General features: G+C 46.2%; 1 protein-coding gene across 8 annotated transcripts in view; it reads right to left on the reverse strand.

Annotated features, from left to right (window-relative positions):
- FARS2 (phenylalanyl-tRNA synthetase 2, mitochondrial) overlaps positions 1-25,072 on the reverse strand; it is a 371,125-nt gene that overhangs the window by 228,493 nt on the left and 117,560 nt on the right. The window lies entirely within an intron of this gene.

Raw genomic sequence — 25,072 nt, forward strand, 5'->3', positions numbered from 1 at the left:
CTGATTGTAGCTGTAGCGGATACAGGCAGTGATCCAAGACCAAATTCTCTGAGCAGACACTGGACAACCTTTCATCCTGTCGGCCACTACGACGAACAACTGTGTCAACTTACGAAACAGCTTGGTCTACTTAAAATAAAAGTCTAGCACCCTTCTGACATCCAGAGAGTGAGACCTGTGCTCCTCCTCCATCTTATGAGGCTTTGGAAAGAAGACAGGTAAGACTATGTCCTGGCTCATATGAAACTGTGAAACAACCTTGGGTAGGAAAGCCGGATGCAGCCGCAGCTGAACCTTATCCTTGTAAAACACCATATAAGGCAGCTCCAAGGTAAGTGCCCTAAGCTCAGAGGCCCCGTGGGCAGATGTCATTGCGACCAAGAAAGCGACCTTCCAGGAGAGGAGGACGAGGAGGAAGAAGCAGGAAAGCAAAGGCTCAAAGGGGGAACCCATGAGCAGCAATAGCACAAGATTCAGGTCCCAAGGTGGGACGGGGTTCCAGATATGCGGGTAGAGGCGCTCCAGGCCCTTAAGGAACCTGACAGTCTTGTCTTGGGCGAAAACTGACCTGCCCTCGAGCAGAGTGTAGAAGGCCAAAATAGTGGCCAAATGGACCTTAACAGATGAAAGGAACAAGCCTTGGAGTTTGAGATGCAGCAGGTCATTTTTGACCAGGGAGGAGTATAAAAATATTGCTCAGGCATGCAGGAGTGAAATCAGGCAGGCCAAATCACATTTGGAGTTGCAGCTAGCAGAGAGATGTTAAGAGTAACAAAAAGGGTTTCTTCAGGTATGTTAGCAACAAGAAGAAAGCCAAGGAAAGTGTGGGGCCCTTACTCAATGAAGAAGGCAACCTAATGACAGAAGATGTGGAAAAAGCTAATGTACTCAATGCTTTTTTTGCCTGTCTTCACGATCAAGGTCAGCTCCCAGACTACTGCACTGGGCAGCACAGCATGGGGAGGAGGTGACCAGCCCTCTGTGGAGAAAGAAGTGGTTTGGGACTATTTAGAAAAGCTGGACGAGCAGAAGTCCATGGGACCGGATGTACTGCATCTGAGGGTGCTAAAGGAGTTGGCGGATGTGATTGCAGAGCCATTGGCCATTATCTTTGAAAACTCATGGCAATTGGGGGAGGTCCCAGAAGACTGGAAAAAGGCTAATGTAGAGCCCATCTTTAAAAAAGGGAAGGAGGAGGATCCGGGGAACTACAGGCCGGTCAGCCTCACCTCAGTCCCTGGAAAAATCATGGAGCAGGTCCGCAAGGAATCAATTCTGAAGCACTTAGAGGAGAGGAAAGTGATCAGGAACAGTCAGCATGGATTCACCAAGGGCAAGTCATACCTGACTAATCTAACTGCCTTCTCTGACGAGATAACTGGCTCTGTGGATGAGGGAAAAGCAGTGGATGTGTTATTCCTTGACTTTAGCAAAGCTTTTGATACGGTCTCCCACAGTATTCTTGCCAGCAAGTTAAAAGAAGTATGGATTGGATGAATGGACTATTAGGTGGATAGAAAGCTGGCTAGATCGTCAGGCTCAACGGGTAGTGATCAATGGCTCGATGTCTAGTTGGCAGCCGGTATCAAGCGGAGTGCCTCAGCGGTTGGTCCTGGGGCCGGTTTTGTTCAACATCTTCATTAATGACTGAATGATGGGATGGATTGCACCCTCAGCAAGTTCGTGGATGACACCAAGCTGGGGGCGAGGTAGATACACTGGAAGGTAGGGATAGCTTCCAGAGTGACCTAGATAAATTGGAGGATTGGGCCAAAAGAAATCTGATGAGGTTCAACAAGGACACGTGCAGAGTCCTGCACTTAGGATGGAAGAATCCCATGCACTGCTACAGGCTGACTTGCTAAGTAGCAGTTCTGCAGAAAAGGACCTAGGGATTACAGTGGATGAGAAGCTGGATATAAGTCAACAGTGTGCCCTTGTAGCCAAGAAGGTGAATGGCATATTGGGCTGCATTAGTAGGAGCATTGCCAACAGATTGAGGGAAGTGATTATTCCCCTCTATTCAAACACTGATGAGGCCACATCTGGAGTACTGTGTCCAGTTTTGGACCCCCCACTACATAAAGGATGTGGACAAATTGGAGAGAATCCAGCAGAGGGCAATGAAAATGATTAGGGGGCTGGGGTACACGATTAACAAGGAGAGGCTGAGGGAACTGGGCTTAGTTAGTCTGCAGAAGGGAAGGGGGGGGGAGCAATTTGATAGCAGCCTTCAATTACCTGAATGGGGGTTTCAAAGAGGATGGAGTGGTGGCAGATGACAGAACAAGGAGCAATGGTCTCAAGTTGCAGTGGGGGAAGTCCAGGCTAGATATTAGGAAAAACTATTTCAGTAGGAGGGTGGTGAAATCTCCATCCTTAGAGGTTTTTAAGGGCCGGCTTCACAAAGCCCTGGCTGGGATGATTTAGTTGGGGATTGGTCCTGCTTTGAGCAGGGGGTTGATCTAGACAACCTTCTGAGGTCTCTTCCAACCCTAATCTATGATTCTATGATGGAGGCCAGGGAAACGATGCAGAACTTCAAATTTTTGAGGTGCTTGTTGAGGCGTCGCAGGTCCAAGCTGGGTCTCAGGCCCCCTTTTGCTTTCGGAATTAGGAAATAATGGGAGTAGAATCCTTTTTCCCAACTGTAGGGTGTAGCCCGAAGAGATTATGTTGAGCACCCAATGGTCCGAAGTTAGCCGCGACTGGGCTGCAGGTGGTTGAGGAAAAAGTAGGAAGGTGAATCCTGCTATGTGACTGGCCCGCTGTCCTTGAGCTCATCCTCAAAATGCCTGTCTCTGTCTTCCATAGTGTCTTGAAGGGCCGGGCTGAGCAAGTGAATGGGAAGATGAGGGGCAGCGTCATTTAAACCCCTTGTCTTTGTCTTTTTTTCTATAGGTGCTCTGCTAGGGAGGCCCACAGGACCTAGGCGGAGGAGGTGGATGATGGAACTGCTTCCTAGCTTGCTGAGGAATATGAAGGTCCAGGGATTGGAGAGTGGTGCGGGAGTCTTTAAGGCCATGCAGTCTTGTGTCTGTGAGCTAAGAGAAGAGCCCTGCTCCCTCAAATGGATGGTCCCGGAGAGTGGACTGCATCTCCTGGGATAACCCCGAGGACTTCAGCCAAGAGCTATACCTCATCACCACCACAGAGACAACAACCCTGGTTGCTGAGTATATTGCATCCCTGGTCATCTGGAGGGTGCCTTTTGCCACTGCTTTGCCCTCCTCCACTAAAGCGGCAAACTCCTGGGCACAGTCCTGTGGGAGGGCCTCCCTGAATTTGCTAAGGGAGTCCCACAGATTAAAATTGTACCTATCCAACAGGGCCTGGTGGTTAGACACCCGAAATTGCAAACTGGCAGTCGAATAAATCTTTCTGGCAAATAAGTCCAGTCTCTTGGAGTGTTTATTCTTTGGTGTGCCGCTCACCTGGCCCTGCCTGGTCCGCTCGTTAACTGGGGACACAATCAGCAACTCAACTGGTGCGTGAGTACAGAGGTATTCAAATCCCTTTGCGGGGATGTAATACTTCTTTTTCACATTCTTAAAAGTGAGCAGAATGGAAGAGGGGGTCTGCCACAGCATTTTCGCAATCTTAAGGATCCCTGTGTGGACGGGAAGTGCGGTACAGGCCAGGGTTGTGGAAGATATGATGTTGTAAAGATCATCTGATTGCTCAGCCAACTCCTCAGTTTCCAGGTTTAAGTTGGCAGCCACCTTTTAAGGAGGGCCTGATGTTCTTTAAAGTTGTCCGGGGGGACTGCCAGTCTGGGAGGGTCCCACCACCACCTCGTCCAGAGATGAAGACGAAGAGTGCATCGCAGGAGGAGGGGTGAGTTCCCCTTCCTCGTCTGGAGATGGCTCATTAGGCGTCTGAGCCTGTCGTGCTGCCCCCACGTCAGATTCTGCACCGTGCTCTGACTCCGGTGCCAGCAGAGCCAGGGGTGGTTTGTCCGAGGTGGCCAGGGAGGAGTGGTGGGACTATGGAATCGGCATTACCTGTAAGCGCCACGGGTTCCAATAAGGCCATTGAGCAGGCCACTGGCCCTGCTGCCACGCTGCCGCCACGGATGCTCAGCTGGTCTTGCGGGTCGATGGCAATTCATACTTTCTTGGCGAGGGGCTGAACTCCGGCTCTTACTCAGACCATTTTCCTTCTGGTGACCAGGGCAGGGCTCTGGAGGCCTGAGTCTGTCGACTGACCCTTGCTGGACACCGGTGTCTAGAGTGCAGGATCAATGCCTGCCCGTCGAGTGGCATGAGGATGGTAGAGACCAGTGCCATGATGGGGAGCAGTCCTGCACTGGTGGGGACCGACACCTGGGAGATCGTCTAGGTGATAGTGACCTGCGCCGGGGCGATCTCTGGCGGGAGGCCTGATGGTAACGAGAATACGGAGACCAGTGCCACAACTCCAGCGTCCGATGCCTCATAGAAGGAGAGCATGAGCGTGGCGCCAGGACTCTGGGTCTTCTGGCCGGAGACCGAGGTTGCAGAGCTGAGGTCCTAGGCTGTGGGGACATACACCTGCGAACAGGGGACCGATGACACTCCACTGCCCTTTGGGGGCGATCCCGTGGCCAGCTTTCCCTTGGATTTCAGGGCCTTAGCCAAATCTGGTGCCTGGTGTGGCGTCTGTGGTGCCAGAAGACTCACTAGGTCTTTAGTCGCCTGGGTCCACTGGGGTTGCTACCGGGAGTCGGATCCCTGGCTTGGCTACAGTGGTACCCCCTTGAAACTCCAGGGTGGACATGTGGCCTGAACTAAGTCCTTTGCCCAAAGCCTCCTTTCCTTCCTTAGATGGTGCCAGGGAGCCTTTTTTTCTCCCGCAGGTTCTTAGGCACCGGTGAGGGGGAATGTTGCCAGGCAATACGCTCGGCACCGATGCAGAGGTGCTGGGAGCGGGGTCCATTCGGGAGGGCTCTGATGCTGGACAAAGTGTAGCCTCCATGAGGAGGGCCCTCAACCAGATATCCCGTTCCTTCTGAGTTCTGGGATGAAAGTTCTTGCAAATCCTGCACTTATCTTTTATATTGGACTTCCCCAAGCACTTCAAACAGCTGCTGTGCGGGTCACTAACAGGCATCGGCCAGCTGCATGACGAACACGGTTTGAAGTCCGGGGAACAGAGTATGCCCCGCTCTGGGGCGAAGTCCCAGCCAGGACTCTCACTACTAACCTACTGATAGTTAATCTAATGGCGAAGTTCCTAAGAACTATATACAAAGGAAGTAACAATGGACTGTTAAGAAGCCTAATGCTCTTGCAATGCAAGACAAGACGCTCCAACCAACCATCATGGGCGCTAAGAAGGAACTGAGAGAGTGTAGGACCAGTGGCGCCTAATATACCAACGCATGAGCGCAGAACTCAAGAGGGCGTCACAGCCAGCCCTACGGATACCGCTAAAGCAAAAGCCTCCAACAACTGTGCATATGGGCCGGCACACACCTAGAATGGAATCGACATGAGCAAGGTCTCGAAAAACAAAATCCTTGTTTTGTTTTATTTTTATTTCTCCGTCCTCTCTCCCAGATTTGGAGAGGAGGCTTCATAGGACAGAGGTCACTGGTAGAGGAGGGAGCTGGGCAGGACTAGACTTGGGCCAATCAGCTTGTGTTTCTTGATAGAGGAAGAGCCTTAATGATATATTCCCAGCAAATGTAGGAAAGTCTGAGGTATTTGGGCTATGAAGCACAAACGTTAAAAAAACAAAAACAAAAAAACCCATGCTTAAACAATAGAAAGTATGTACAAAGCTACTGTCGTATATTTACTTCTAATTTCCATACATTATGAGACATAAAGATTCCCCCATAATTATACTGCAATATGGAAGTTAGTTCTTATTGTCGATGCTCCTTCCATAAGCATTATATTGCATAATCTAATTGTTAAACTGTTTGCTAATTTATTGCTGCTATTTATATAGGGAATATCCTTTAAGTGTTAGAAGTAACTGGTTCTTTCATTGACTTTTTCATGTGCAATGGTAAACTTCAGTAATAACTGGTTGGTCCATTGCCTGGCTCCACCCTTTACTGTAGAACAGCCGCTTTTCAGCTCCACCAAGCATAGGAATACCAAACCTACTCCAGTCTCTTTGTTGCTCTCTGGAAATATGATAAGGTTCAGATTTCATTCACAGGACAGCCATTTCCTTTTCTGATGCAATATGTTCCAAATCTGATATGCTATATTCTCTTCTAATCCCGGTGAGCCACTGGGTTGTTATGATTACACAGACCTAAGTACAAGCAAACCTGAACATCTCAAGGTTAAACTTAAGCAACCCTGAACTAAGGCATTTAGGCTTAGAGTGACCATATTTCCCTATACTGAACATGGGACACCTAGTAAAATTACTCATATTGAAGCAAGTTCAATGGCAAACAATCGTACAAATGTTCAATCTAACATCAAGTTGACTGAGCCCCTGTTAAAAAGAAATACTGCATAGTTGGATTCTTTTTATTTACCTTCTTATCTTTAAGGCTTTAGGGTTCACATGTGTGTCACACATCCCCACACTCCCATACACCTCTCTCACAGAGGGGGGGTTGACCGACCTACCGAACTGACCCTCCCCCGGGATGGACCCACCTCTCCTGGTACCTGCCACTGTGTCTTCCCAGGGCAACACAGGGACAGGGGGCATGCAGGGTCACATGCCCACCCTTCCCAGATTTCTGACAGGGTTCACACCAGAATGTGGCTAGCAGCAGCCTATATGCACTTCGTGGGAGGGAAGGGATGGGAGCTGCTTCCAGCTGCAGGGGAGGGGAAGGGATGACCTGGCCCATGTCCTTGCAGAGCTCTTCTCTTCCCCCTCTCACTCCCGTGTGTGGCTGGAAGAGTCTTGTCCCTTCCTGACCGCACAGTGTTGAAAGGCAGCTAACACCTCCAGGCTGCTGCTGGCCACTGACATAACCCAGCCGCCTCCTGTCCCCTTGCTACAGCACAGGCAGGAAGGGTTTAAACCCTAAGGATGCATTGTGCTCCAGGGCCCAGGCAGCCTGACTGCAGGGGCTTCAGTGAACCTGGCCAGAGAGGGCTCAGCAGAGGAGGGTGCGTAGGGACTCAGGACGGGATGTGTGCAATGAGGGTGCTACGCCCCTGCCCCGGGGGCTGCTGTGAAGCCTGCAAGTTCGGGGCATGAACAGGCTAGCAATCTCTCCCCCCCACTCGCCACTCCAGAGCTTAGCTGAGAGGCAAAGAGGCTTCCCTGTGCCAGCGCTATGCGGGGCTCGGCTCCTCCTGGCCAGTGTTCCGGGCCAGAGCACCGGCCCAGCCAGAGGCAGTAGGAGAAGGAAGGAGCATGCCTGCCAGGCTGCTGGTGAGCTGAGCATTCTGACCAGGGGCTGATTCTCCGCACAGTGCTGGGAGTGGGGTGCGCCCCACGGGGGCAGAGGGAAGGGGAGATATGGAAGAGCAGCGGGACTGTGGAGGCCAAGAGGCAAAGCAGGGAGAGGACGGCGAGAGGTGGAGCATGTAAAGGGCCACTGGGGGGCAACAGCGGCGACATGTAAGTGGCCACTGTCTGGCACCTGCCCACACTCACCAGCCACCGCAGCTCACAGTGCGCAGCCAGTGCAGGCTGGAAATGGGATGGGGGGTGGGGCCCTGCTGGCTGAGATCCGGCACGTACTGATGGGGTGGGAGACAGAAAATACAGGGCAATTTGTCCGTTTTAAAGGAAAAGTTGGGACACCTGCAGGAGGGCTTAAAAACTGGAGATCAGGTCACCCTACTTAGGCTACATCTACACTTATGGCGGTGTGCAGAGTACAGCTAGCACAGGCATAAACAGTATTGTAGACAGTGAGACATGGCTTAAGCCAGTGGTTCTGAACCCGTGGGCCCCTTGTGGCCCAATAAGCACACAGCTGCAGCCCATGTGACAGCCTCAGAGCTATACAGGCAGTATATATATTGTGTGGATGCGGCCCACATAACAGAGAGAGCTGCATATGCAGCCCACAATGGTAAATAGGTTGAGAACCATTGGCTTAGACAAACAGAGTAGAGTACCCTACGTGCCTGAATCACCTAACACAGCTCTCTACCTGCCCAAGCAGTGCCTCCCACCTCTACACTGCTATTTTTAGCAGTGTAATGTGTAGCGTCCCCCAACGGCTGGAGCCTTTTCCTGCCCCTGAGAAAGGCTCTGGCAGAGGGAAGCAGCGGGGAAAGGCTCCAGAGTCTTTCCCCGCTGCCTTCCCCCTGCCAGCACCTTTCGTTGTTGCCCCTCTACTGCTGGGGCCTTTCACTATTGTGTGGCGCTACAGACCACAACGACAAGCAGGGACACAGCTGGTCTTTCCCTGGGGCTTAGAGCTACATGTGCAGTGCCTGTACTCTACACTACTGCCAGAAGTGAAGATATAGCCTTTGTTATAGCAGTTAAAACGCAAGCTGTGACATTGGAGCTGACTTACAAGATACTTATACAAAACAAAACAAAATTTCAAAATAATACAGGAGATTACTCTGGTTGTCAGAAAGTAGCGCTAGAAAATCATCTCTGCTTTCTCTGTTTCTTAATCATAGACAAAGGGTAAAGTCAGAGAGAGAGAGAGCATATACAGCTTCAGACAGCCATAGGGGAAAACTCTGCCCATTTACCCAACCTACAAACATGAAAGTCTGAAAGGCAAGAAGTGGCATGAATTGCACCATCTGTGATATATTTTAACATTAGTCTCCTCGACAAATAGATTTTGGACAGATAAGAAATAAAGTTTGCTTTTGCTGTCTGGCAAAGTGAAACAGTTTAATGCTGCACTGCTAGGAGTAGGTACAGACTCACATAAATAAAGTCTCCTCTCCATTCCTATTTGGCTAATCCTGGTAAGCATCGTACAGCCCAACAAAAATCTTGTGGAATCCCCCAATCAGATGAGGAAACTTGTTATTTGGATCAGAAAGGCAACAGCTCTTAGTTGCATAAAAACTAGAATCCTTATAAATGAGAACAAGATGAAACTGGGAGAAGAATTGTTTAAATAACTCTACAAAGGATCACATTTTGAAGCGTTCAGCACAGCATATTACAGTAATTAAAATACATTATTAGATTATATTCTTATCTGTGTAAATAAAAGAAAGAAAACACTTCTGTGCTATAAATTGTTGCTGTTGAGGGTGCTGAGATCACCATCCTGTTTTGCTTTGGAATTACTTAATAAATCTCACACATTATTTAGCTGCCTCTTGTGTACAGCACTCTAATCCTCCTGCTGGATCCCAGGAAGATCAGTCATACTAAGGCTCCAAATCTTTAATGTCTTTTTTAATTTCCAAACATGAAGGACAATGTGAGAAAGACACACTCTAACTACTGTATGTGTAATATTACCTCACAAGGCTTTAATATATCTAGCCGTATACAGTAACTGGTTTTTAAAATTCCAATTGGACGACCTAATCATTCTCCCAGAGAGTAGAGTCTCTCACCCCTTCAGGGGAGAAAGTACTTATGTCATGCCCTCAAATAACCAGTCTAGCTGGCTCAGGGCCAGCATTAACTCAGAGCGTGTTAACATCTTGCAGTGGTTTTGTGGGGAGGAGAAAATAAGGTCTGAAGTATAGGCTAGATTCCAGTACTGTGAGGGTATGGGATGAATGTTCCAAATGCAAATGAAGTCTTGTACCATCAAAGAGACATTACCCTCTAAATCTACTCACAGAATCAATCTAATGCTCAGCTGGTAATTTGTCCACAGACCATGCAAAGCCAATGTGGCGCCACATATTTAAATGTTGGTTCCAAGTTCTATAATAGCTTTTTAGTTCGAAACTCAATCCTGTACTAACCATCCCTGCAAATAAACAACATACCTCCCAGAAATAGGTATAACTGAATTGTCATAAAATGTATTGCAATATATTTGTTCATTCTGAGCAAACATATACAGACTGGGAATAAGGTTATATTAATTCTTTCAAAGAACACCAAATTCCAACATATACGATGAATCTGTCAGAGGTAATAAAGTCAGAGAAAGCAACATTTTAAGAATTTTGTGGGCTCATTCTGGATGAAAAACGATGAACAAGTTAAACAAGCAGAGCTGTAAATTAAGAAACAGACAATAGACAAATTATCTTTACAAGAGGAAGAGGAAAAAAACCAGAAACCTTTACATAACTTTATAATACACTGTATGTGTTTGACCTGCAGCTGTAGCCATGGGTAACAGAAAATGGGAAAGCAACAACAAATAAAATACTGCCTCCTGAGACTTTAAGGGATATCACCTCTATGTAGTCTGTCTCTCTGCCTTGCCCCAATTTATCAAGCCAAGACCAAAATTTCCTTTAGCCTTGTCCAAAAGAAAGCAAACCCAACCACCAATGGAAAAACCATCTTCATCCAAGAGCGGGAAGCAAACCATCCTTAACTAAATTTCCCTTTCAGCTGTGAGGAAGGAGAAAGGAAACTCTACATCCCCTCAAGAGTTTATCCCTAGCCTGCAACTGCTTCCACTTTATGGACTTGATCCTCCTGCAAGGTGCTGAGCACTCTGGCTCCAAAATCTTTACGCATGTGCTAAAGTCCCACTGGTTTGAAATTTATGGGACTTCAGCACACATTTAAGTGTTTTGCTGCATCAGGGCCTAAAGCACATTCACTTTGATGAAACAACCTCTTAAAATTGAGCATGTGCTTAAATGATCTGCTGTATTCAGAACAGGCTGCTGAGCACCTTGCATGATACAGCTCCAAATAAAGACCGGAGTGTGGACACTCTCCTTTTCCAATAGGGAGACTGAGCATCTTCTCTGAGATAGGTCAGGTCCTCTGTCTTATTCCCTTTTTAATCTGTCAAGACCTGCTCTGCCTATTTTAGCTTACGGCCCCCAGAACACACTACACATATATGTAGACAGTAATATCCACATGATATGTTGTGGACCACCAAGATCAATTTATCATACTTCTATGAACAGCTCACCTATGCCTTTCCCCTTTAAGCCAATTCTATCAGGACTTCCTCCAGAATTCCCTGAGTTTAGACGATTAAAGTAAAATTTCACCAGCTATTAACTATCAAATTGGGTATGTCACTGGGATTGGCCAGCTCTGGCAATCATATAGCATACAACTGCCAGATAGCTCTGTTTACATTTAAATAAAATCCCAAACTCCCCACCTCTTTTACTTATGGAAGTAGAGCTCAAATCACTAGGCAGCTTTGAGAAGAAGGATGGCCCTGTGGTTAGGTAACTTGCCTAGGACTTGGGAGACTCTGCTCCATCACAGACATCCTGTGTGACCTTGGGCAAGTCACTTAGCCTTTCTGTGCCTCAGTGCCTCATCTGTAAAATGGAAATAATAGCACTCCCCACCTCACATGGATGTTGTAAAGATAAATACATTGAAGATTGACAAGCGCTCAGATATCATTGTGTGGGCCATTTAAGTTCCTTAGCTAGAAAGTCACTGGATAAAAAGAGATTTTGTTTTCCACTAAAAGATTTGTGATGAGGGCAGCTGAGCCTCAAGAGGGAGAGTAAAATTACTCTGGGTGTCTTGTTTGAGAAGTACAACCTTTATTCAGCGTAACACCGGAGGCGTTTTATGTATCTATGTGCTCAACCCATTGATATGCAATTGTAACTTAACTTCACCTTAAAACAGAGGTCCCCATACTGTGGGGCACCCCGCCCCCCACAAGCGATTGCAGAGGAACGTTCACAGGGACGTGGCTGGGGGTGTGGAGGGAGCATCACCCAGCTCCGCCCCGGCCCCTCCCCAAGCTATGGCCTCTGCCTCCTTACCCCTGTCCATGTCACCATGGCCCCTCCAGGAGCTGTGGCCCCACTCCCAGCCCCAGCTCAGGGGGATGGGGGAGGTGCGGCAGACAGGGGTAAGGGGAGGGTAAGGTGAAAAGTTTGGGGACCACTGACTTAAAGGTTTTGTAAGGATGTGCGTATGTGTACTCCTCTCTACTATATCTATACATACATACGTACATACGCGCACACACTTAAATATTTCAAGATTCCTGCAGTGTTAGTGCTCAAAAAGATGTTGGGATGGGTAGAACACATTGGGTTTGCATGCTGGATATGCCATATGCTCCATCTGTTGAAATATTTTAATGCAATTTAACAGGCAAGACTCAAAATAAATAGCTGGATGAGACATTAAATTTCCCATTCCCCAAAACTCCCCGTCCTCCCACTGCTTGATAAATCAGAATCCTACATCTCTAAAATGTAACTCAGAGTATATTAATAAATTAAACAAGTAAAATTGTCCCTTCAAGGTAGCATTAGCAAGGTTTTTCCATTAGCTACAAATTCACTGCTTATTCAGCACGATACGGAGTTTGGTTGTGTCAAAACCAGAGCCTGAAACAACTGAAGGGTTAAGAATTTGGAGCTGCTATTCTCCTTTAGAAAGCATGTGTACAAATAAATAAATAAAATAATCAAATGTTTAGAGTGCTACAGCTAAGATTACACATGTTAAAATTTTTATTGTGCAGAAGATGGCAGCACTGGGCTCATTAACACTTTAAGTGCTGGAATTAAATACTGTAGCTAAACTGTCAGTGTTTTAAAACAGGAAAAAAAAACATTTTGAGGAATAGCATCTAACTTTCACCTCACACAATACTTTGTGGCAAGAATGCTTTTGCCTTAAAACCCCTCACATTCAGAGGAAGAGCTTGCTTCAGTGAAATTGGTTTAGTTACTGCAAACTCTTTTCTTTGTGTTTCTCTGTCTATGAGGAAGGCACGTTATCAGGCTCATTAGTCTTCACTCACAACAATCTTAGGACTGAATACATAAGGATTGACAACAATAAACGGTCAGCAAAAGTGCTTTCACTGCAACTTCAAGATATTATACACACTCCTTTGAACCTCAGCACCGCACAGCAATGTTTGAACTGAGAATACAAACGAATGCAAACTGTGCACAATTTCTCCGTATCCTTGTCAAAGGCCTCATTCCGTCACTGAAGTCGGAGCAATCCTCTTCCCTTCCATTTTAGCCAACTGACATTTTCTCTGCCAAGCTCTCCTCATATCCATTGCATTCATCCTCAATCCCAAAAAAACAGGCAAATCGCCATCTCTGAGGGCTATGCCAGTGCTACTTTCTGAACGGGAAGGCAGGAAATACATGCGCAGCAACAAGCCTTGCCAACTCTCCCCACTAGCAGCTTCAATACAGCAGCACTTAGGATTAAGGCTAAGATTTACTCATGGGTATTTTTAGTAAAAATCATGGACAGGTCATTGGCAATGAAAAAAATTCATGGCTGCTGCTTTGGTGGGTCTTGGGGAACAACATCTGGCCCCTGCTCTGGCAGCGAGGGCTGACTGTCCCCGGATGCCCGCTGCTCCAAGGCCCCAGGGACTGCTGCTCTGATGCCCTCCAGAGCAGTCCCCGGAACCGCTGCTGCACCAGGTCTACTGCTCTGGGGCTGCCCCCAGGACCACTGCTGCTTGGGCGGCCCCCGGAGCCAGCTGCTCGGGTGGCCTTGTGGTCAGCCACACTGGCAGCTGTGGAAGTCATGGAGGTCCCAGAAAGTCACCGAATCCGTGACTTCCATGACAGACTTGCAGCCTTACTCATGGTTCACAAGCGCTCGGTGTGTGATATCGATAGCAGTTGCACCTAGACCAGGAACTATTGTTTTTCAGAAAATCTTAATATACATCCTACTAGTTATTACTACCATTATTCATTATTATTTGTATTGCAATAGAGCCTAGGAGCCCTGATCATGGATCAGCATACCATTGTACTAGGGGCTGTACAAACACAAAACCAAAAGACCCCAAAGAGCTTACGTTGTGCTTAAAAGCTTCAATACTTTATTTTCTAATTGTTGAGTGTTAATTATAGTAACCATAACTTTATATTAATATGACTTTTATACATCAATTTTAATATAAATAATATTTAAATACACAGTTTTACTATTAGCAAAAAGACCCCACACAACATGAAATTTTAAAAAAATCTAGAACTAGATTTTATACTGATTATGATACTGAATTTCCTTCTATCCAGCTCCCTCTCTTTGCACTACAGTAAATTTCCAAAGTTCTGCATCACTAACTTCAGCCTTTGGGGAACATGTAACTGCATTCCTTACTCTGTGCCTTCGGAATAATAAGAATTTTCTAAACAGCTGAAATAAATCTCTACAATAGGTGGAGTTTTTGGTTTTTACACAGATTAGATATATTGATAGAGTTTAAGCCAGAAGGGACCATAAGATCATCAAATTTGACCTGCTGTATATCCTTGTGTATTACACAGACCAATAAATTTTACTCAATTTGACAAGATATCTTCCAGAAAAGTATCGAGTCTTGATTTGAAGACATCAAGAGATAGAGAATCCACCACTTCCCTTGGTTGTTTGTCCAATGATTAATCACTCTCATTGTTAAAAATTCATGCCTTATTTCTAATTTGAATTTGTCTAGTTCAACTTCCAACCATTGGTTATGCCTTATCCACGAGATTACAAAGCCCTTTAGTACCTAGTATTCTCTCCCCATGAAGGTACTTATGCACTGTAATCAAATCACCACTCAATCTTCTTTGTCATAAACTAAACAGATTGAGCTCTATACATCTCTCACTATGAGGGATTTACTCCAGTCTTCCAATTATTTTTGTGGTTCTTTTCTGCACCCTCTCCACTTTTTCCAACATCCTTGTTAAGCTGTGGATACCAGAACTGTATGCAGTATTTCAGAAATGATCTCACCAATGCCATACACAGAAATGCAATCACCTCCCTACTCCTACTCACTACACCCCCTGTTTATAGAAGCATGGACCACATTGGCCCATTTTGCCACATCTTCACGTGGGGAGCTCACGTTGAGTTGCTTATTTACTCTAACCTCTAAATTCTTTTCAGAGTCACTTCTTTCCAGGGTACAGTCCCCCATTCTATACGTATGGCCTGCATTTCTTGTTCCTAGAGGCATAATTTTGCATTTGGCTGTATTAAGCACATTTTGTTCAAATGGGCCCAGTTTACCAAGCAACCCAGATGGCTCTGTATGACTGTCCTGTCTTCAGCATTATTTATCACTTCAAAACTAGTTACATAGACAGGCCGAAGACCTGGAGGAAAAATTTGGCACCATATTCTCAGTGGGGTTATAAAGAGTAGCTTTCCTGGTATATGCATTGCAATTTTCTTTTAAACAGTCAATAACACTGCAATCTCTCCTCTCCCTTTTACACTTCAGGATTTTTATTTTGGAATCAAACATCATCACAATGGGCACCCTGACTGACCTCAACACAGAGATCAATATCTGAATGGGTATGAACAATGAACAACCCCCATATCCCATTCAGTGAGCCTTTAAGAAGGAGGTCAGCTTTAGAATCTTGGGTGAAGAAATCTGGTATTGTTTTTCTGAATACCAGAATCAGCTGAACCTTGAAAGTGAGGTATGACACTAAAACAACCCTATATAAGATAAAGCAATGAATCTTATTTTATTTCAGAAATTTCAAATTTAATGTACTATTTTTGTTGTCTCTGTCATTTGGGTTCTTTGTAACACATTCTGAAGGTCAATGTCAGACAGTGGAGACCTAGCAGTGAGTTATGCTGTCAGGAAAGAGAGGCAAAGACTCAAAGACTATGGAATCTTTTCTTCGATATAAAAAGACAAAAAAAAAAAAAAAAAACCCAGAAGACCAGGAAAGTGGGCAGTGAATGAAGCTAATAAAGCTTTTGCTCTTGCACAAATTTGATTGTTTTAAAGTACATATTCTATTTAAAGGTAACTGAAATCAAAGAAAGGCTTCTGTCAGAGATGGTCAAAGTTTACTTTGTCCTGCCCCAGCGGAGGAGGTTGGACTTGATGACGTCCTAGGGTCACTTCCAGCCTTACATTTCCGTGATTCTCTGTAAAGATGAGTATCAGAAGCATTTTCAGTGGAAGAGAGTATTTGGGAAAACAATAGTTTAGCCCAGATTCCATAGGGCATTACAGCTACAATAGAATTCTTCACTCAAGACTAAATGTTCAAAACTGAAAATCTTAAATAATTTGGCAATATCATTTGAATTTGATACATCCTCAAGTTAGCCTCCAAGAAACTGTATTAAGATATTACAAGCAGGAGAACTGTCATTGCAAGACACATGTAGTGTTGTTTAACTGTGTCGGTCTCAGTATGTTAGAGAGACAAGATGGGTGAGGGAATATATTTTATTGGACCAACTTCTGTTGGTAAGAGAGACAAGCTTTCAAGCTACACAGAGCTCTTTTTCAAGTTTGGGAAAGGTACTAAGAGCGTCACAACTAAGCAGATAGTTTAGCTTTAGCATAAGTAGTTAGCATATATTCTGAGCCCTGGTCTAGACTAGGAGTTGAGAGGTTTTAGAGTAGCAGCCGTGTTAGTCTGTATTTGCAAAAAGAAAAGGAGTACTTGTGGCACCTTAGAGACTAACACTGAATGCATCCAATGAAGTGAGCTGTAGCTCACGAAAGCTTATGCTCAAATAAATTTGTTAGTCTCTAAGGTGCCACAAGTACTCCTTTTCTTTTTACTAGGAGTTGAGGTCGAATTTAGCAGAGTTAAATCGATTTAACCCTGCACCTGTCCACCCGACGAAGCCCTTTTTTTTTTGACTTAAAGGACTCTTAAAATTGATTTCCTTACTCCACCCCCGACAAGGGGATTAGCGCTGAAATTGGCCTTGCCGGGTCTAATTTGGGGTACTGTGGATGCAATTTGACGGTATTGGCCTCCGGAAGCTATCCCAGAGTGCTCCACTGTGACCGCTCGGGACAGCACTCTCAACTCAGATGCACTGGCCAGGCAGACAGGAAAAAGCCCGCAAACTTTTGAATCTCATTTCCTGTTTGGCCAGCATGGCAAGCTGCAGGTGAGTGCAGAGCTCATCAGCAGAGGTGGCCATGATGGAGTCCCAGAATCGCAAAAGAGCTCCAGCATGGACCGAACGGGAGATACAGGATCCGTGCTATCAGAACTCCATTCCAGTTTTCAAAATGCCAAAACATTTGTCAAAATCTCCCAGGGCATGAAGGACAGAGGCCATAACAGGGACCCGAAGCAGTGCCACGTGAAACTTAAGGAGCTGAAGCAAGCCTACCAAAAAATCAGAGAGGCGAACGGCCGCTCCGGGTCAGAGCCCCAAACATGCCGCTTCTATGATGAGCTGCATGTCATTTTAGGGGGTTCAGCCACCACTACCCCAACCGTGTGCTTTGACTCCGTCAATGGAGGGGGAGGTAACACGGAAGCAGGTTTTGCGGATGAGGTAGAGGATGATGATGAGGTTGTAGATAGCTCACAGCAAGCAAGTGGAGAAACCGGTTTTCCCGACAGCCAGGAACTGTTTCTTACTCTGGACCTGGAGCCAGTATCCCCCGAACCCACCCAGGGTTACCTCCTGGACCCGCCAGGCGGAGAAGGGACCTCTGGTGAGTGTACCTTTTAAAATAGTAAACATGGTTTAAAAGCAAGTGTGTTTAATGATTAATTTGCCCTGGCATTCGCGGCCAGTACAGCTACTGGAAAAGTCTGTTAACGTGTCTGGGGATGGAGCGGAAATCCTCCAGGGACATCTCCATAAAGCTCTCCTGGATGTACTCCCAAAGCCTTTGCACAAAGTTTCTGGGGAGGGCAGCCTCATTCCGTCCACCATGGTAGGACACTTTACCACGCCAGGCCAATAGCACGTAGTCGGGAATCACTGCAGAACAAAGCATTGCAGCCTATGTTTGCTGGCGTTCAAACAACATCCGTTCTTTATCTCTCTGTTATAGATTCATAGATATTTAGGTCAGAAGGGACCATTATGATCATCTAGTCTGACCTCCTGCACAACGCAAGCCATAGAATTTCATCCACCACTCCTGCAAAAAACCTCTCACCTATATCTGTGCTATTGAAGTCCTCAAATCGTAGTTTAAAGACTTCAAGGAGCAGAGAATCCTCCAGCAAGCGATCCATGCCCTATGCTACAGAGGAAGGCGAAAAACCTCCAGGGCCTCTTCCAATCTGCCCTGGAGGAAAATTCCTTCCCGACCCCAAATATGGCGATCAGCTAAACCCATATGGGCAAGATTCATCAGCCAGATACTACAGAAAATTCTTTCCTGGGTAACTCAGATCCCACTCCATCTAATATCCCATCACAGGCCCTTGGGCCTATTTACCATGAATATTTAATTACCAAAACCATGTTATCCCATCATACCATCTCCTCCATAAACTTATCGAGTTTAATCTTAAAGCCAGATAGATCTTTTGCCCCCACTGCTTCCCTTGGAAGGCTATTCCAAAACTTCACTCCTCTGATGGAAACTTCATATCCTCAGGAGAGTGATATCATTCATGGTCACCTGGTTGAAATAAGGTGCTTTTCTTAAGGGGACATTCAGAGGTGCCCGTTCCTGCTGGGCTGTTGGTCTGTGGCTGAACAGAAATGTTCCCCGCTGTTAGCCATGTGGTAGGGGGAGGGGTTAGCCACACGGTGGGGGGAGGCAAAATGCAACCCTGTAACGAAAGCACATGTGCTATGTATGTAATGTTAACAGCAAGGTTTACCGTGAAAGAGTGTACCCATTGTTCTATAAAATGTGTCTTTTTAAATACCACTGTCTCTTTTTTTTCCCTCCACCAGCTGCATGTGTTTCAAGGATCACAGGATCTTCTCCTTCCCAGAGGCTAGCAAAGATTAGAAGGTGAAAAAAACACACTCACGATGAAATGTTCTCTGACCTCAAGCTGTCCTCCCACACTGACAGAGCGCAGATGAATGCATGGACGCAGACAATGTCAGAGCGCAGGAAAGCACAAAATGAACACGAGGAGAGGTGGTGGGCTGAAGAGAGTAAGTGGTGGGCTGAAGAGAGTAAGTGGAGGCAGCGTGATGAGAGGAGGCAGGATTCAATGCTGAGGCTGCTGGAGGATCAAACTAATATGCTCCAGCATATGATTGACCTGCAGGAAAGGCAGCAGGAGCACAGACTGCCGCTACAGCCCCTGTGTAACCAACTGCCCTCCTCCCCAAGTTCCATAGCCCCAGACGCCTAAGAACGCTGTGGGGGGGCCTCCAGCCACCCAGCCACTCCACCCCAGAGGATTGCCCAAGCAACAGAAGTCTGGCATTCAATAAGTTTTAGAGTTTTAAATTTTTAAAGTGCTGTGTGGCCTTGTCCTTCCCTCCTCCACCACTGCACCCAGCGCTTCCCTCCTCCACCACCACTCCCGGGCTACCTTGGCAGTTATTCCCCTGTTTGTGTGATGAATGAATAAAGAATGCATGAATGTGAAGCAACAATGACTTTATTGCCTCCGCAAGCTGTGATCGAAGGGGGGAGGGGAGGGCAGTTAGCTTATAGGGAAGTAGAGTGAACCGGGGGGGTGGAGGGGGGGCAGTTTCATCAAAGAGAAACAAACAGAACTTTCACACCATAGCCTGGCCAGTCATGAAACTGGTTTTCAAAACTTCTCTGATACGCACCACATCCTCCTGTGCTCTTCTAACCGCCCTGGTGTCTGGCTGCGCGTAATCAGCAGCTAGGTGATTTGCCTCAACCTCCCACCCCACCATAAACGTCTCCCCCTTACTCTCACAGATATTGTGGAGCACACAGCAAGCAGCAATAACAATGGGAATATTGGTTTCGCTGAGGTCTAAGCGAGTCAGTAAACTGCGCCAGCGCGCCTTTAAACGTCCAAATGCACATTCTACCACCATTCTGCACTTGCTCAGCCTGTAGTTGAACAGCTCCTGACTACTGTCCAGGCTGCCTGTGTATGGCTTCATGAGCTGTGGCATTAAGGTGTAGGCTGGGTCCCCAAGGATAACTACAGGCATTTCAACATCGCCAACGGTTATTTTCTGGTCTGGGAAGAAAGTCCCTTCCTGCAGCTTTTGAAACAGAACAGAGTTCCTGAAGATGCAAGCGTCATGTACCTTTCCCAGCCATCCCACGCTGATGTTGCTGAAATGTCCCTTGTGATCCACCAGTGCTTGCAGCACCATTGAAAAGTACCCCTTGCGGTTTATGTACTCGCCGGCTTGGTGCTCCGGTGCCAAGATAGGGATATGGGTTCCATTTATGGCCCCACCACAGTTAGGGAATCCCATTGCAGCAAAGCCATCACTATGACCTGCACATTTCCCAGGGTCACTACCCTTGATATCAGCAGATCTTTGATTCTGTTGGCTACTTGCATCACAGCAGCCCCCACAGTAGATTTGCCCACTCCAAATTGATTCCCAACTGACCGGTAGCTGTCTGGTGTTGCAAGCTTCCACTGGGCTATTGCCACTCGCTTCTCTACTGTGAGGACTGCTCTCATCTTGGTATTCTTGTGCTTCAGGGCAGGGGAAAGCAAGTCACAAAGTTCCATGAAAGTGCCCTTACGCATGCGAAAGTTTTGCAGCCACTGGGAATCGTCCCAGACCTGCAACACTATGCGGTCCCACCAGTCTGTGCTTGTTTCCTGCACCCAGAATCGGCATTCCACGGCATGAACCTGCTCCATTAGCACCATGATGCCCACATTGCCAGGGCCCGTGCTTTGAGAGAAGTCTGTGTCCATGTCCTCATCGCTCTCGTCACCGCACTGACATCGCCTTCTCGCCCGGTTTCGCTTTGGAAGGTTCTGGTGCTGCATATACTGCTGAATAATGTGCATGGTGTTTAATTTGCTCCTAATTGCCAAAGTGATCTGAGCAGGCTCCATGCTTGCCGTGGTATGGCATCTGCCAAGTAACTCAGCAAAAAAAGGCGCAAAACGATTGTCTGCCGTTGCTTTCACGGAGGGAGGGAGGGCCTGACGACACGTACCCAGAACCACCCGCAACAATGTTTTTGCCCCGTTAGGCATTGGGATCTCAACCCAGAATTCCAGTGTGCGCTGGAGACTGTGGGAACTGTGGGATAGCTACCCACAGTGCAACACTCAGGAAGTCGACGCTAGCCTCAGTACTGTGGAAGCACTCCGCCGAGTTAATGCACTTACAGCATTTTGTGTGGGGACGCACACAATCGACTATATAAAAACGATTTCTAAAAAAACGACTTCTATAAATTTGACCTAATTTCGTAGTGTAGACATACCCTAAGGGACCATTCAAGGGGAAGTGTCACTACTTCACTTTTAATGCCTAACAGCTTTGGGGCAGGGAACTTATCTCTTAATCAGCCTATAAAGCTCATTTATATTTCTGCCCAAATATATAGAAAATAAATAAAATACAGCATAAAAGTCATCCAATGTGTGGCATCCTCAAGGCCTCTTTAAAATATAGCCATAGCAGAGCACTGTGCGCACAGGCAACTTAGTTCTGAGTGATAGCTTTTGGTGATCTCACAAACAAATACTTCACATTTAAGCAATAATACAAAGGGAAAAAATGTAATTGTAGCTAAGGCTTGTTTTTTTCCATAGAAAAGTGCCATTTTTTAATGGAAGAAAAAGGTAAATTTCACTGGGCAACATAAAATTTCATAACTACATGTCTTAATGACTCACATCAACCAAAAATGCTTTGTAAGGGGCCAGACATGTTTTGTTAGGAAGAAATAAATAAAGAGTTTCTATTCACTGTTTACTATTTTGGAACTTTACTTCAAAATTTTCAGTGTATCTAAGGAAAACTTTGACACAAATTGTTCAGAAAAACAACGTTTCAATAAAAGCAGTTTAAACACACATTCTAAAATTTTTACTGTAGAAAAGGTTTGGTTCAGCTGAAGTTTATTCTGCTGCAGTATCCTGTATGAATGCAAACTCCCTTGTTTCTGCTCTGGTGCTTATCAGTTAGCAGTGCAGCAGAACATGAAAAAGATCTTTTGGCACTTAGCCTGTGAACTGGCACACACAGCAAACTAACTGAAATATTCCCCAGCTGTGGCCTAGCCAGCCAAAAATGAATAATGTTTTTTTTAAAAAAATTCCATTCAATCCTACTGTGCTGAGTTCTAGAATATCTCCCATAGAGATTCTGAGTTAGCATTTTTCACAATAAGTGAGCAACTGGTGGGAAATTTTAAATTCATGTTTTTCATAGAGCAGTCAATTTCATGTTTTCCATGCAAGCTGTGATAACTGTGAAAATAATGTAGCTGCATTTATAGGCAAGTACTCTGGATGAAGTTTTGAGGCACACAACAACAAAAAACATGTGAAAGATGTGGTATTCACTTCCCAGGAAAAGATGAAGATCTCTCCCCTTGCATATGGGCAGGATGATAAACAAAGAGCTGATGAAAGATGCTGGAGAAGCAGGATACCCGATAGATAGACTTGGCAGAATTCTTCCCTGCCCCCCCCCCAATTTCCCCCCCCCAATTTTTATCCATTTTTAATTTGACAGTTGCAGGAAATTAAGGGGGAAGTATGGTTGGGGGTAGTACTAGGGCACTGACAATGATGTAGCTGGGGGGATCCTGTGCTACTGAGGGGTTCAAGATACCCGGACACAGGATGCAGGGGAGGCTGCAGTTCTGGTCACCAGAGCAGAGGCCTCTGGCCAGGGCTGAAAGGAGGAAGATCAGCCTTCAGCCATGGAGGAGGCCACCCCACTGCTGAACACTCCCTGCCTGGGGACAGCCCCTGCACTCAGGGCTAGTGAGTGAGCGCGGGACTGTGACAGGGTTGCTGCAGAGGGCTCCCTGCACAGCCGTGGAGCCAGTGACACTGGATCGTTGCAGGCGCAAGGCTGCCTATGGTCCTAGCAGGGCAGAACAGAGACCTCCCTAGTCGGGACTGCAAGGAGGAGAAGGACAAGCCCCCAACTGTGGAGGAGGCCACTCTGCTGATGAATGGCTCTGTCCCCTACGGCTGAGGGCTCATCCTCAACCTTGCAGCCCTGGCCAGGGGTCTCTACTCTGCCCTGCCAGGACCATAGCCTTCCCCACACCCTCGGCCTGCAGAAATCCAGTGTCACTAGCCCTGCAGCTGTGCAGAGAGCCCTCTCCACTGTCATAGACCCGCTCCCTCTCTCCTGTGACAGCAAGGCTGCAGAGGGTGCTCTGTGCTGCTGCTGCAGGGCCAGTGATACCCAATTGCTACAGGCCCAAGTGGGAGGCTGCACTAACTTGTATGGATGGATATGCTTTTCACCAATTTCAGGGTGTCAGCTGAAATCAATGTTTAACAACATCTATCAATTTAAATTAAGTCCTGCCAAGCCTTTATGTAGAGGGAAGAGATGGAGCCATGAAAACACCCCTCCGTGCATTATGGGGTGGAGACTTTGGAAAGGAAGTTCCAGTCCTCCCGGCAATCAAGATGAAGGAACTAGGAGGCACAATTTTGATTTCTAATAGCCATGAGAAGTACTTCCCTTCTGGTCATAGTGTCAGGGCAATACTAAGGATTTTTAACTTTGTTTTGCGGGAGGCTTGTCACTATAACAAATTCTGAGAATCTATGCGTTTGAGTCATAATAATAAACAAGGCACCATCATAAATAAATGTTAAGTTGGCACTTTGGGGATATTCTGAAATCTGAGGGAATGGGACAGTAGCAACTATTACCTGTGTAGGCCACGTCAAGTCATATGCAGTAATCACAAGCCACATTTCTTAATAAATAAATACATAAATAAACAAACATACATACATTTTGGTTTTGTCTGTATTAAGTTTACTGCAAGGTCCTGTATATTTTTTCCAATTTGTAATATCCTCTGAGCAATCTCAAAATAAAATGTCTTCTTTTCTCAACAACTGTGTCTTTCTCAACAACTTTCTGTTTGACAAACATTGATTCCTTTCTTTTTGTTCCCCACCTGCAATGCATTTTGCTTTGAATCGAGCTGAAATTAACAAGACTCTTTTCGTCTGCACATCATCATCATCATCACCATCATCAACTGACCTGGATGGGAAACGGTTTTCCCATCCCATAAAAACTCAAGATTCCAAAAATATTCTTGTTCCTCCTCAGTACAAAACTGAGACCTTTCAAAGATTTTCAAGGAAAATGAGAGAGATACCCTTTCTGAATCCGGGGGAGACTTGAACCTGGGACTCTCACATCAAAGGTGGGTGCCCTAAGCACCTGGCTATTAACTATTCTGGGATGATGCCCTCTCAATGTCTCCCATTGGAGCTGTCCCACTTTGTATAAATAATTAAATGTTCACTGGGCCAGAGACAGACTGACTCCATGTCAGTGATCAGGTCACTTACCTGGGATGTGAGAAATCCAGGTTAAATGCCTACTTTAAAGAATATTAAGAAAAGAGGAATTTAGAATCTACTAATGACCGATATACATCTACATCAGAAACACAACCGTGGCCCAGCTGCAGCACTGCAGCTTGCAATGCTGTAGCATAGATAGTTACTGCAGCAACAGAAGGTGTTCTTCCATCACTGTAGGTAATCCACCTCTCTGAAAGGGGTTAGAGCTGTCTACACTAGGGCTTAGGTTGGCTTAACTACGTCTCTAAGGGCTTGGCTATCCTACCCACTGGATCGGCGGGCAGTGATCGATCCAGCGGGGGTCAATTTATCACGTCTAGTCTAGATGCGATAAATCAACCGCCGAGCACTCTCCCGTTACTCCTGTACTCCACTGGAGCGAAAGGCGCAGGCAGAGTCGACAGGGAAGTGGCTGCAGTCGACTCACTGTAGCGAAGACACTGCGGTGAGTAGGTCTAAGTACGTCGACTTCAGCTACGTTGTTCACGTAGCTGAAGTTGCATGACTTAGATCGATCCCCCGCTCCTCCACCCCCAGTGTAGACCAGGCCACCTCAGGGTTGTAAATTTTTCATATCCCTGAGCGATGTAGCTAGGTTGACCTAAGTTTTAGGTGTAGACCAGGCCAGAAATAGCTTAAGAAAACCTACAGCAACAAAACACACTAAATACACCATAACAGGAACACCTGGAGGCCGCAACCTTACCCGTTTGCACAAAATAGATTAATAGTATTCCAAAGGGCCATTGGTATGTAATAAACAACAACTGCTGTTTATTCCGGGGGAGCTGCAGGTTCCCATCCACTCCAAAAATCAAGGCCATGAAGTAGTGAATTTGAAAATACTTGAAAAGTAA

Source organism: Lepidochelys kempii, chromosome 2, assembly GCF_965140285.1.
Source record: "Lepidochelys kempii isolate rLepKem1 chromosome 2, rLepKem1.hap1, whole genome shotgun sequence".
Lineage (NCBI taxonomy): Eukaryota > Metazoa > Chordata > Testudines > Cheloniidae > Lepidochelys > Lepidochelys kempii.